The sequence below is a fragment of the Pararge aegeria genome, chromosome 5, assembly GCF_905163445.1.
Source record: "Pararge aegeria chromosome 5, ilParAegt1.1, whole genome shotgun sequence".
Taxonomy (NCBI): domain Eukaryota; kingdom Metazoa; phylum Arthropoda; class Insecta; order Lepidoptera; family Nymphalidae; genus Pararge; species Pararge aegeria.
The window spans coordinates 3,496,191-3,510,022 of record NC_053184.1 but is presented as its reverse complement, the minus strand read 5'-3'; positions in this window follow the sequence as shown (position 1 = coordinate 3,510,022).

The following is a 13,832-nucleotide window of genomic DNA, read 5'->3' as shown; positions in this document are numbered from 1 at the left end:
TTACATAAAAGTTAACACTTGCGCTATGGACTTCAAGAACGGCCCATGTTTGAACAACTAAAAATAAAACGTTCAGAGATGGAAGATGAATTTTTGTTCTTAGTTCAAAATCATCAGAGACAGAAGCTTTCAAATACTTAAAAAAAATAAAAAACAGAAAAAAAGGTTCGTTCTAATTTAGTTTAAATCCTGTTGTAATAAACATAATTGTAAATAACAGTAAGTTTTATTATAAATAAAATGGAAAATATTAACCCACCGAAATATTCAGTCAATTAAATACAGTCTGCCCAATCAAAACTAACACGATAAAAATGATGTACTTTGTAAAAAAGTTGGATCTCAACAATCGCACAAAATGGCGGGGCACTTTGCATAAATGAATTTGAAATTCAGCATTACAGGATGCTTCGTAAAAGTTTTGTAAATTTAAAAATAAAATAGAAGTTCGAGGGTGCTTATTGTGCAAGTCTGGATTAGGGTTCTATAATCTTTGAATAGGGTTTAACAATACTTGAAGTAGGCAGCCCCCAAAGGTTTGCAAATTCTAAAGGTCGTAGATTTTGGTTAATCTCAACTTTATTGTGATTATATTTGAGTACCCGAAATTTTTTAAATAGATTTTTCTGATATAGAAACTACTAGACTTTTATCTGGATTTTATATACATCTTTTTGTTAATATAGTTCTAAAATCTAATTTTTCTATCCCAAATACGTAGATATGAAATAAAATATTACGCAACATTATTATAATTATACTTGTATCCCATTGCATTAGAAAAGGTCCGTTTCCTCTGTGTTGACTTTTTTGGGATTAAGCCACTTTAGCGCTGACGGCCTCATTAATATAAAGGGACAAGGGTAAAGCGTAGCCACTTTACGCGATATAGATTTTTATTTTATTTTTACGGTGTCAAGGAAAATTAATAAAAAACATTTATGTAAAATGGAACACCCTATATTACCCACGGCTGGGCAGATTGTGTCATGTTGTTTGAAATGTCTTACAATTAGTTTCTATTGATTTATCATTTTGTAATAATCAGTTCAGTACACGCTTATATATATGAAACTAAATATTTGCTCTTTAATATAATATTATACAAATTATATTTTTAATGCTTTACAAAATAATACGAGATCATATGATCTAACTTCAAAGAGTCCCATTTAAATAATAATCTTATTATTGTATAAAAAGGTCGGGCTTATTTCATGCAAATGGATGAAAAATACGCGTATATAATTTTGCGTTTGAAATATACGTATAAATGTATAGTATAGTATAAGTATATGTTATATAAAAAACCACCCCCGTTTTGTGTAGAATAACACATTTACATTGTCCATTTCTCGTAATAATCCTACAGTCACCGGGACAGAGGAAACCTGAGATCATTCACGACTCATGAAGTGGAATTACCATATTATTAACATTGTTGCAAACTTATGACGGTTCCCTACAAAGTAACTTGGAACGGTGGATTTGGCTTTTACAACAATGAAATAGTGCAACGTGTGCAAACAGGATGAGGATCAAATTCTAATTTTAACAAATAAGCGGTACACACACTCTTTAATAGAATAGAATAGATAGACTTTATTGCAACACAACACAATAGGAAAAAAGGAAAACAGTAATAGTATTTTTTGCTAGGGTGCAAAGGACTTATCACTAAAAGTGATCTAAAGGCAACCTAAGCGTGCAAAGCCGATAAAAAAGTGGAAAGTGGATGGTGCATATAGTGTGTTTTAGAATGTTACGACAGCGCTAATATATATCCGTATTTACACATAGGTACGTTGGGAGCCGCTGGTGCCAAGCGGGGATTGTGGAACCTACAAGAGTCCTATATCCAGCTGTAGACGTCAATTACTTAAAATGATCATGACACGATATAATAATAACAATTAGAATCATCCCATAAACAAATAAATATACTAATAAATATTTTAAAGAATAATATGCGTAAATACTAATAATATACATATAACACTCGGACATTGAAAAAAATTCATAATCACACAAACATATTCGAGTTGTGGGAATCGAACCCAAAGCCTTGGACTCAAAAAGCAGGGTAGCTATCCACTGCGCTAATTGGCCGTTTATCAAGTGTAAACGGCGTATTATTGAGAAAAATGGTTTATAAAGATTTTATACACAAGAATATATTACACTAGTATAAACCTAATTACAAGGATTCATTAAAACCAAAGCCAAATGAAATCATATCTACGCTCGGTGGTGTATGCAAATTAACTGTTAACTGGAAAAACCCCGGATTTAGACCGGAGTAGCTTCACCTGCAAGTTATTTAACGGAAATACTCGTAGTTAACAAAGTTAAACCATTGTTCTCTACATCATGAAAAATTAAATTACTTATGTAATTCTTTGATGTTGCTAACATGATATTGTTAACTTATTTCACGCACAAATGAAAAAGTTTTCATTATATTTTATTGAGAGTAATCAAAACTAATAATTTAAAAAAGAGATTTGGTTCTTTGTATTTGTATTTTATATCGCCTTTTGCTTCTAATATTTTTTTTAGTGTATTTTTTTCTTTTCATCATCATCATCATCATCTCAACCAATTGACGTCCACTGCTGGACATAGGTCTTTTGTAGGGAGTTCCACAATGCACGGTCCTGGGCCGCTTGCCTCCAACGGCTCCCAGCTACTCGCCTGATGTCATCTGTCCACCTCGTTTGGGGCCGACCTACGCTGCGTTTACCGGTGCGGGGTCGCCATTCCAGCACCTTAAGACCCCAACGTCCATCGGTTCTCCGAGCTATGTGCCCCGCCCATTGCCACTTCAGCTTCGCAACTCGCTGAGCTATGTCGGTAACTCTAGTTCTTCTACGGATCTCCTCATTTCTGATTTGATCACGTAGAGATACTCCTAACATAGCTCTCTCCATCGCCCGCTGAGTGACTCTGAGCCTTCTTATGAGGCCCATAGTTAGCGACCATGTCTCTGATCCGTAAGTCATCACTGGCAACACGCACTGTTCGAAGACTTTAGTCTTCAGGCACTGGGGGATTTTGGACGAGAAGATGTCACGAAGTTTCCCGAACGCTGCCCATCCGAGTTGGATTCGGCGGTTTACCTCTTTCTCGAAATTGGACCTACCTAACTGGATCGTGTGTCCTAGGTATATATACTCGTCTACAATTTCGAGTGCAGAGTTCCCAACAATTATTGGGTGGAGCGCAACATGAGCGTTAGACATAATTTTCGTCTTGCTCATGTTCATACGAAGGCCCACCTGTTGAGAAACTCTGCTGAGGTCATTGAGCATCGCATTAAGGTCTTCCAGAGTCTCTGCCATTATGACTACATCGTCGGCAAACCGAAGTTGAGTGATGTACTCGCCGTTAATGTTGATGCCAAGCCCGTTCCAATCCAGAAGCTTAAAAACGTCCTCCAACGCAGCGGTAAACAGCTTCGGGGAGATAACATCTCCCTGTCGCACTCCTCGCTGCAGTTTCGTAGCGGTGCGGTTTCGTAGTCTGGTCCTGTATACGGACTGACATAGTGGCGTTTTTGTACAAACACTTCAAAACTTCGATGTACCGGTAGTCAATTCGGCATCTCTGCAGTGACCTTAACACAGCCCAGGTTTCCACCGAATCAAAGGCTTTCTCATAGTCCACAAACGCTAAGCAAAGTGGCCGGTTATACTCTTGAGTCTTCTGTATAACCTGCCGCAGCGTATGTATGTGGTCTATGGTACTGAAGCCCTTTCGGAAACCGGCTTGTTCAGGAGGCTGGAAGTCGTCGAACCTATTCGCGAGACGATTCGTAATGACTCTTGAGAACAACTTGTAGACATGGCTCAACAGCGAGATAGGTCTGTAGTTCTTCAGCAAGGTATTATCACCTTTTTTGAAGAACAGAACAACCACGCTCCTGTGCCATGCCTCTGGCGTTGTGCCTTGATGAATGACGGAATTGAACAACCGCTGAAGGACTTTAAGTATCGGTTTTCCACCCGCTTTCAGGAGTTCTGCTGTGATTCCGTCATCACCCGGTGCCTTGTTGTTCTTAAGTTGTTTGAGAGCCATACTAATCTCGTAAAGGCTGACGTCCGGGATATCTTCAGTGAAGTGTCGGGTCAATTTGGCTCTAGGGTCTTTAGCCAAACTTTCAACAGGCTTTTGTGTTGAGGTGTATAACTGTCCATAGAATTTCTCAACCTCACTCAGGATCTCTGGTTTAGAAGATATGAGACTACCATTGTCAGTCTTCAGGCGAGTCAACAGGCTCTGTCCGATAGACAGATCTCTTGCGAACACTTTCGAGCCTTTGTTGCGCTCAATGGCGACTTTAATTTTCTCAGTGTTAAAGTGTCGCAAGTCTTTCGTCTGCAACTTCGAGATCTGTCTATTAATACGCCGATATTCAGACGCATCTTTTGAAGACTGTAGTCTCATTTCTTGTCTCTTCTCCATAAGCCCGAGTGTATGGGCTGAGAACTTTTTGGTTCTATGTTTACGGTGGGTCTTAAAGAACTTGGACCCAACCGTATGGACAGTTTCCACAAGCCTGTTGTTAAGATCGTCCACAGAATCGCAGTCCAGGCAATCAAACCGGTTTTGCAGCTCCAGTTGAAAGCTCTCGGGGTTTTGGATATGAGCACGAGTAGGCCGGAGCGTAGACTTTACCAGTCTGACCCTTTCCAGCTTTACATTTATATTCAATGTGCCTCTTACCATACGGTGATCGCTCCCGGTTTTCACCCTGTTGATCACAGAGACATCATTGAATATATGCCGTTTGGTCGACATGATAAAGTCGATCTCATTTCTCGTCGAACCATCGGGGCTCAGCCAGGTCCATTTCCTGTGCGGCCGCTTTTCGAAAAAGGAGTTCATCATAAAGAGGCCCTCCTTCTCCATAAAGTCGGCCAGCATTTGGCCCCGTTCGTTCCGTTGCCCATATCCAAATTGCCCCACTCTCAGCTCTGCACCGCTTCGCTTGCCCAGCCTCGCGTTGAAATCCCCATTCACAACACTGTAGTAGGTTTTCGAGGCATGTATGGCTTTCGAAATATCCTCATACAATGCCTCTACTTCCTCGTCGGAGTGCGCAGTTGTGGGTGCGTAGACCTGTATAACCTTCAGGGAATACCGTTTGGTTATTCTGAGTACAAGGTACGCTACCCTGCTCGACACGCTTTCGACTCGAACAATGTTGTTGACAAGGGATTTGTGGACGATGAATCCGACACCACCTTGGGACTGTTGTTCGCCCTCCCGGTAGTAGAACAAGTTGCCGGATTTTAGGATTATCGTATCCTCCCCCTCTCTACGGATTTCAGATAAACCCATGATACTCCAGCGCAACTTGCTCACTGCTTCTTCCAGCTCGACTAACTTCTCATCGGTCCTCAACGTGCGTGCGTTATACGTTGCCAGGTCCAGTCGTCGGGTTTGGCAGCGGAATCTCTTCCGGAGATTCTTGACACCCCTTGCCCCGCCGTTACCATAACCGCTGCCAGAGCCAGGAATAGCGGGGCTGCCGGGGACTAGGGGCTGTGGCTTTCTTTTCTCCATTCATACAAAGATTTGCCCGGTAATGACCACGCTGGGCAGGCGGGTTGGTCATCGCAGGGCTAGACTGATCGCACCGGCGTCGCTGCTGCCCGACACCGGTCTGTGCCATTTATTCAGTCTAGCCAATTTGAAGTAGTTATACCGCCACTTGTCGGTCGCCAGAGCCTCGTCGGTTAGACGGCAGGGTGCACCACGTGCAGGTGAGGTTGGCATTTTGGGAGGCTGACTGGTACTAGCCTCCCCCTTACACCCCGCAACCCCGCGTTTTTTCTTTTACTACGCAATAAAGATGTTTAAATAAATAAATAAATAAATTGTTTGTAAAGGATAAACACAGAAACCAATAAACTTTTTTAAACTATTTTAGAAATTATTTTACGTACCGAAGTTATTCTTCTACGTTTACGTATCGTAGTTAACTGTAGGCTTTATATTATTTAAGCAATGGAATTTGAAGGAAAACCAATACCGATTTGCTTTACCCATGTGCACTGACTAAATGGGCCGTCATGCATAACAACGATGTACCTACTACAGAAATATGATCTTAAATTATGTATTTTTGTTTTTTTTAATCGCCGTCTTAAGACATACATATCATTTTTTTAATTAAAACGACCTTACACATATAAGCTTTGCCCTACATAGTCATGCTAGGCAGTGGCGGTACTACCATACAAGCCGAAAAGCCGGGCTTGCGTTACAATAAATATCTTTTAAATTTTTCTCGACTATTCCGAAATGAAATTAACAAAATAATTAAAACTTGCAATGAGGATATAAATACAATGTTTTAACTTTTGCTCAATAATGTATATACTCCTTGTCTACTTTACTGCAAGCACTATGTTACTCTGGCAGGTAGACTCTGTGGTAGCAACCAGCCGAACGGCGCGGCGCCGCGCCGAACTATCACTATCGCGCTCTTCGCGTGTCTTCGTACGCGATCGGAGGTCCCGCTTTGTCTCGCTCACACTCATTTGCTTATATGGGGCTTTTATTTTACTGCTCTCTATCATAGAAATTTCAATGTATTTAGCAGAGACAATCTAGATTATTTAATATTTTAGTATGGAGATCAAATGCCAGATTGCGAGTTGAAGTTAGTGAAGATGACCAGCGAGCGAATTAAAACAACTTAACGCGTGTTATTATTTGCGTTACAACTAGTTGACACTTGACAGATTCATTATTATTGATTAGTAAAAAGATAGGAGTTTATTATTGTTTTTTTTGAGTTGAATAGTGAATTTAACTGGTTTGTTTTCTTACAAATTATAGTAAATATAGTTAAATATGAGCTCAAATTGTGTGCAAATTGTTTCTGTGGCGAAATCAAAAAAATATTTTAATTAATAATTTATTGATATTGTTTGTCATTTAGCACAACAAAAATGGTGACTTAGAGATCATGACGAGTTAAATTTGTCCTTTAGGTAACTGGGCTTGCTCAAATTCAAAACCCTAGGCACGCCACTGAAGCTAGGATATAATGCAGTTTTTATATTATCTACTGTATTGTAAGGTATTTTAAGTAACGCGTTATAACATAATTGCGGGAGGTGAGTTTACGGTTATGAGTTGGATACCCTAGTGGATTATAACACTTCGTTGACCTGTATGAGACTGCAGGGAATAGTACATAATGATAATGTTGGTGAGTTAGTTGGTGTCGTGAGTCTACTGTGGATCACGAGGTTCTAGTTTTGATTCCCGTGTCAGGTCAACAATTTTTGGTATTTGATAGTACTTATCAAGTTTTTTTATTAAGATTGTGATATAATATACAAATTGCTCATAAAAAAAGTCGCGGGCAGCAACTAATAAGAAATTAATATTAATTTTTAAATACCAGATGTAGTAGATCTAGCCTTAGGTTTACATGCACAGAAGAATTATTTACTATAAGATCAAGATGTATCAAGATGTTTTCTAATAGAAATGGATTTAATGACAATTTAATAACAGGAAGAGTGCGAACTACTCAGACGCTTAAAAAAATAGATACCTACGCGTTGTTATAAAATTAATGTTCGAACGGAGAATTTTCTCAACTCATTAAACTTTTCCACCGAGGCTTCCTCATATTGACACCTGCATAACCCGTGACGTGCTCTACAAATGCTCTCGCATGTGTAAACACGCTCAACATGAATAATGAATCCCAGTTCCACCGGAAATAACTAGGTACAATCCGTAAAGTCACCGTAAATGTAGATAAAAAGTACCAGCGTGTCTACTTACTTAAGTAATACGTTACATACATGTTTTTTTTATTTTTATTTATCAAATAAAACAACCACATTAAAATGGTTAGTATAAAAGAACCGAAATAATCGCAGAGTTTGGTCCTCGGTGCCTATCTGCAACGAATACCTTAGGTGTTAATTAGAAGAATAAAAAACCAGTTGTGGGAAAAACATACTGCTACATTGTAGAACAAAAGATGATTGTAGATGTAAAAGTTTCTTTAGGCACGGCCAATATGGATTAATTAAAACACGCTAGAGACATCATCAACCTCTGCCTGTCAACGTTCCACCTCGGTACAGGACTTTTCAGACAAAGGAAAGAAATGAGAAGACATGAGATGGCAGGTCAGAATATAGTTATCACCACCCCAACTCTTCCCGGGAGTCTTCGTGGGTGCGAGAACGGGCAGCTGAGTCCTCTACGCTATTACTACCAACTACTGCACTCAGCAACCCGCCTCCCCAGCGTGGTGATGATGATCAAAACCTCCCTTTGGAAGACGCATTTAGTCCCAAACAGTGGACTGTTATAGGTTTTTTGTTAAATAACCTCTATTTCTAGTAAAAGTTCCACTAACTATGTAATTACAACTTCATGACATAGCAATATGATCGCTGCTAACTCAGTCTTATTGTATTGTGCTTTATTGAAAAATAGTGTTATTTTTGACGTCGAATATATTAAGGACGTCAAGGTATGTCAATAAAATGATTTCATTGATAATCGCTCGGTTGCATGTCTTTTTCGGTAGGGAACTAATTATAGCAGAACCCTTTCCTGTGATGTAAACTGTTTTAAGCGTTGGTATGTACGCTTGCTAACTGATTCCGCTACGCTACGTGTTAGGTTTGCTTAATAATTACTCGGCAGGCGCAGGACAATACTCGTAGCACCTTGACACACGCTATAATTATTTATTATGTGTGATATTTCCAGCAAATGTGAATAAAAATACACTGCTATTACTTTTAATTACTGATATCGATACTTTAAAAAATCAGAATTATAATAATGTATTTAACCTTAATGTGTCAACCGAAAAATACCAAATAAAAATCAGACAAAAGCAGGCGTTACTTCGCGAAATTCCATTAAGCTAATTAGCTATAATCCGTAAAAAAAAACAGGAATATATGTACGGTGCAATTTATAAATTCTACAATCTTTATACTCCAACTAAAGACAACATCTGTGAATGTTCGCGCGGACAGCACTGCGGCAGAAATAAGCATAGCTTGGGTATAACTATCCTAGGTAACTAATTGACTGTGATGGTGATAAATAAAAAAAACCGCCTAAGTTATTTTTAGGTTCTTAGACCAGGGCGTGTTCGAAACCTTCCTAACTTTAGGTTTAAGTTAGCGAACGTAATTATTACAGCCACCTCAGAATAATGGAAACAGTTATATTGTATGAACGCTTCATATCTGCCTGTCCTGACTACAGTGCCTGTGATAGGCAAGGCATAAATAAAGAATTTTGGATATATTAATTTTGAAATTTAGACGAGCTCTTTCACAAAATCTTCTACTACTAACATAACAATAGCTTTTACCCATAACTTCAATTAACTTAGCTTCCAATATATAATTCAAATTAATGTTATTGCGTGTTCTAGGGGTTATTTTGTTTCCTATGAAAAAGTTAATCTAAATCTGATAAGATTTTGACTCGTTTTTTTTTAATGTCATATAACTAATCAAAACCTTAATTTTAGCTATTCATTATTTACCCAGCTTTATACATTTACTAGCTTTTGCCCGCGGTTTCAATCGGGTATAGTTAAGGTCGTATAGATAAAGCAAAATGTATATCAATTTAAATAAGTAGGCACTTTTGATGCGTACAAAAAAAATGTTGGCAAAGGAACGAAAGTTCCAAAAGCGCCCTAGTTTCAAAAGAAATGTATATCCAGTTATTCTTTTTGAATCATCATCCTCATATTATGGTCTCATAAATCTTCTTAACATCACTTTACTTGTATTTAGAGAATATAAATAAAAGTAGCCGATAACTAAATCGATACTTATACTCGAATTTATTTAAGCGTGAACATCGATAGGTACATGGTTACGTTGACTTTAGTATCTAAAAGCTACAATTAGTATTCATCGTCTATATCCAGGTAACTGTGCGAATCATTAACGGGAAGTTCAAATTAATTGTGTATAATGAGTTATATTCCATTGTTGCACGATGTACGTGCAAGTCTGAGGCATAAGAGCCTTTTCACACCATCTCTTACGAAGGAGAGTTAGTGTTACTGACATAGTAGATTTAGTAGAAGAGCTTTTAGAATAGCTTTTTGGAGCTCGTCCGGGGAAGTACTATCGCCATGCTTATTTTTGCCGCTAAGCAGCATTGTTGCAATGCTGTGTTCCGGTCTAAACTGTGTGGTTGCCGGTTGGTGGACATAATTAAGTAAATAATTACGTAAGACTCTTATTAGGCTCATATTATTATTATGAATACGTCAAACAGTATATAGCTTGTCGGTATCTTTTTTTGGTCTAATATTCGATATAGCTACCTCGATTTTGACATGACTTATACTAGCAAACAGAAAATTTTACCTACACAAATTTATAAGACGCGAAATCCTAAACAAATTTCACGGGACCATTTCAGTTAGGTGGATAACGAACTTTGCTAGAGAATTCTTACTTTTTACTGCGAGAAATGCTGCTCGGACTAAGTCGCGGGTAAGTAGCAACTGTAATCCTTTTAAAATATGTTACTCCACTCATGTAACATGTTTACATACTCATGTTACATTGAGTACGTCGTCTTAGTAAACGTCAATAACTTCTTACGCATGGAATTTTTATGTTTCCGGGAATAAATATCAAACACATTTTCCATATCCTGTGTCAAACAAACATCTGCTCATTCCTGATTTAATTACGTAGAGATATTCCGTTCATAGCTCTCCCGATATCCCGCTGTGTGTCTTGACCTTTGACCACTTCACAAACCTTAAGTTCATTTAGTTGTATTATCTATATATATAAAAATGTTATGTTGGTTTGTGTACGCTTCAAAAATTCAAAAGTTCTGCATCGATCGAGCTGAAATATAAGCATGATATATAACACGCATCAAGGATTGTTTTTATCTATTTTTTGCATCAGTCACATATCCGCGACCGCGAAACTACAGTTTTTTTTTAACGATCGATGTAGCAGTGACCGCGTCATCTGCCGAAAGCGAGAAAAACACTCGCTGACATATGTAATGTATTCTTTGTTTTTTTTCTCATTTCTCAACCACTCCATAAAAATGTGCCACAGCGAAGCGTGGCTGGGTACAACAAGTTATATATATTTATTAAATTTCACTATACTGCAATAGTGCTATTATGCATTCTAAATTTTTACGCGCGTCTTTGTTGGTAAGGTGGTAACTAGCCTGGGTCGAAGCCTGCAACCTTATAACGTTAAGTAATGTTTGTTATTTTTATATAGGCATAATTGACGGACCAAGTAAGTTAATTACTACCGCGTATAAACAGAGCATAACTCCGCGGGGCTAGGAAGCAACACTTCCTATGTTAAACTTTCGCCGTATCCTGTAGGCCTGTCCATCACCCATGTGCCTGTAATCACACAAAGTGAAACCAGCTAGTGAAGGGCGTTCTTAACTATGCTATTTCGTAAATTTAAAATGCACATGAAAAATTTCGGAACCGACAGGATTTGAACCAGCGACTCTCGGGCAATCGCGGCCTGAGCGCTTTCTCCAATTAAGCTACGGCGATGCCCAAATTAGTATATGCCTTTCACATCAGTCTTACAGCGACTAGTGTCATCTAGTAGGAAACCTTGCAGTTTCGATCTACTTTTTCAAAGGTCCATATTTCAATGAGACACGTTTGAAACAAGAGATGAAACATTGCTTTTTTATAATTTCCTACTAGATGACGCAACGTATTTAATAATTCCTCCAAGTGTAGGTAAAAACACTAATAAAAATTATAAAAAGTTATGCTATTTTGCTTATCGGCAGGGATAAGGCTGGCGGTAGTACTTCCCCGGACGAGCTTTTTCAGAAAAGCTCACCAAAACCAGTACTAAATTCATCATGTAATCAGTGATTCGCAGTTATCTCGATACAGTCGACGAATACTAATCTAAATAATAGTTACTGCAATTGCAGTAGCTTCTCGTCTTCTGAACTCGCTCTTATAAATTCAATTAAAATTACACGAATATTGTGTAGAACAGAGGCAAATGCAAATATCTGAGGCGATGCTCTTATTGTTCTCGTGAGTGCAGAATCAATTGGTTTCTTGGTTTATAGCCAGTTTTGAAGAACTCTCTCCACTCTGCCACAGCAGTCTTAGAAGTCAGACATTGAGATGTCTTTGGGGTAATACATAAAAGCTTGGGTCGATGTGGAACTTTATATTTGCCAAAATCGGCACGGCGTTCCATCTGTAGTAAGTATAAATAACGGTGACCCAAATAATATTTGCAATAGCTGGATGAATAGGTTTTTAGTAAAGAAGCAATCGTGTTATGTCATTTCTGTGTAGTGGGAGGCTTCCGCCATTGCTTGTACCATATCGTCAAAGACTCGCCGTTACGGTACGATGCTGTATAGAGACCGATTGCGGTTTGGATTAATTACAACAGCTGAGAGCTTAATAGGTTAGCCTGCTGCTGTATCAGACCGCATCATCGTTTGCCAACAAATGAGCCAAGGGTTAACTGATAGCGGAAAAGAAAAAAGTACATTTCAATATAAAATAATAAAAATATATATTTTTGATTCAATTATAAACAAACGTGAGTTAAGAAACACCGTATTTTGAGTGTGGGAGACGCGGTGCTGCGTTGGTGTCTCGCTGTATCAGTCATTGAAAATCTTTAAGCTTTCAATCGCAACTGCATATATTTATCACCAAAGTAGTGTTCTTAGGCATTTTTAATATGACCTGGAGATGTACGACCCTTATGTGACACGACAGACATGCCAACGTGTATAATATTATTTATCTACATCGCGTACCACCTTCAGTCGGTTTCTAGTGGTCCCTACCACTAGTCAAAATACTATAAAAGTCAGCATGCGAAATGTTTTTTGGCTAACTCTTCCTTTAATTTTGGTTAAATCGTACAACCATTTGCTTGTTTGGTGACCAAATGCTCTTTTGCTATAAGAAAGTTCATTTTTTCAAAAAGTCCACTCTGCCACTATAACCACTTTTTCCATTTCCAAATACTTTCATCCATTTTAAATAAAATTTTATATTTATAGAAAAACAACAAACCTTACTCGTAACGACAAATCAGGACTCAGAGTGAATACCTCTCTCTGTCACGACGAAAAATCGACCCCCCTAGCCAAGTATCGATAACGGGTTGCATTGCGCACATTCCTACTGCTATTGCCCCAACACTCAGTTTAAAATGCGTCTACTATAAGTACAGTCTTTCTTTCCAAGACTAATTTTGGAAGTAAATATTGGCCCCTCTTTGAACTTGAACAAGTAAACTAAGTTAGCATCGCATTTTCATTATCGGCCCAGTATAGGGAATCCGTTCGTCTCTCCTCTTAGAATGAGTACGATTTACGCCTTAGTCCACCACGATGGCATTTTGCGGATTGGTTGACTTCAAACGCCTTTAAGAATACATATTCTCCGGCTTTTCGCGGATTGTAGCAAATTAAGCTTAATTTTCGTAATATATCATGGAATTCCGCAAAGTACCGCCTGTTTTTATCTAATATTTTTCTGTACTGTTAAATATGCCATATTTTAATTGCTGAAACTAAAAACGCACATGAATCCGAAAGTGAAGTTCCTTCTTGAAGCTAAAATCGCTTCTTCCCATCGCATAATGGTGTATTATTGGTCTGACCTAAATTTCATGTATGAACCGCCGCCTTAAATTTATAAGAAGCAAGTAATTGCTGCAGCGCAGTCAAGACATCAATTAGTGTCAGACCGATTGTGTCGAGGTAAGAGCGAATTAACCACGCGGTTCAGACAATTATGAACAATTTAG